Here is a 1,509-nt window from a genome sequence, read left to right on the forward strand (position 1 = left end):
AGTGTTGCAGACTGGCACATTCCAAGGTCCAGGACTGCGTGCTGAGGGATACGAGGCAGCTGCTGCCAAGACGTGGTGGAGAAAGACCACCGTATAAGGTCCCTCTGCCGAAGATTAATGGGGGTTCATTCAGTAATTGGGCCCTACTGTCACCTCAGCTACAGGCCAAGAGGTTGTCTGTAAATATAGAGAATGGTGAACATCAAAGACTTAATTTACCGCCTGTAAGTAAAAAGAGTATAGATCTGAACGGGTTTATTAACTGTCCATGTACTAAAGATTCATTTTCTATGAATAAATTATATTTTGAAATTTTAAAAAAATTCCTAGGCCTGTCACAATATGAGACCAGACCTTCAGCGATTTCAGCATCTTACCAGGTTTCTGTGGGTGACCAGCTCTCACACTAAGCAAAGCACTGACTATATCCTTATCTTCATCAGTCTGGGGCTGAATCTCCTCATTTTCCCAAAGATACCTTCCATACCATTTCTCACTGAAGTACCACACTAAGTCACTGTGTCCACCTGATATGGTGTACAATTGCAATGTCTCCCCAAGTCATTCCAGTTTCCTCACAATCAACCTAAATTATAAAACTATGACACAAATGATCTTCCTTGTGCTCCCTCAAATCAATTTCTCCTTAATTTCTCAAGTGAAAAAATTCCCATCCCATTCTTGTCGTCACCTTTCTGTTGTAGAGTATGCTCAAGTGCATACTCTTGATATTTATACATCCCCAGCAGAGAGGGTACCATTACACAAGGAACTAGCATCAACCCCTCAACAAAACATCAAATGTAGATGATCGACACAACACGAGATCACTACGGTGTCCTGACACCTCACTGACGCCAATCCCTTTACTTTAATAACACCTCTTGCTTGTAGCTCATTTCAGTGAATAATTTTGTTAAGATTGTAAAGATTCCTCCCAGTGAGAGAAACCTGAGAGGTGGGTCTGGGACAGTTACATTGGAATGTGGGACTTATTCCTGTTAGTCATCAAAATCGATTTGAATCACTTCAGCACAGATTTCAATCTAATTTAACACCTCAATGGCAAATCCACTGCTAAAACAAAGCCCAGTCACCCAGCGGAAATATAACTCATCACATCAAACAATTCAGGTCAACGCAATCATCGTCATGGAGACTTATTGCAATAAACTCCCACATCCCAACCAGCAGTTTATGAATAAAGACCCATAATAATTCTTTAACTCCCCTGATTTATAAACCTCTCTCCACCACCAAACTATTCCCACGCCCCCACAACCGAACTCCTCCATCCGCACCCCGCAACCAATCCCACAATCCCGCACACCCCCACAACCAATTCCCACACCCCCATCCACACCCCACAAACAATCCCCCTCCCATCCCCCCTCACAACCAATCCCCACTCCCCCAACCAATCCCCCCCAACAACCCTCACAACCAATTCCCCCCAACCCCCCTCACAACCAATCCCCACTCCCCCAACCAATCCCCACCAACCCCTTC

This window comes from Hemiscyllium ocellatum, chromosome 3, assembly GCF_020745735.1.
Source record: "Hemiscyllium ocellatum isolate sHemOce1 chromosome 3, sHemOce1.pat.X.cur, whole genome shotgun sequence".
Lineage (NCBI taxonomy): Eukaryota > Metazoa > Chordata > Chondrichthyes > Orectolobiformes > Hemiscylliidae > Hemiscyllium > Hemiscyllium ocellatum.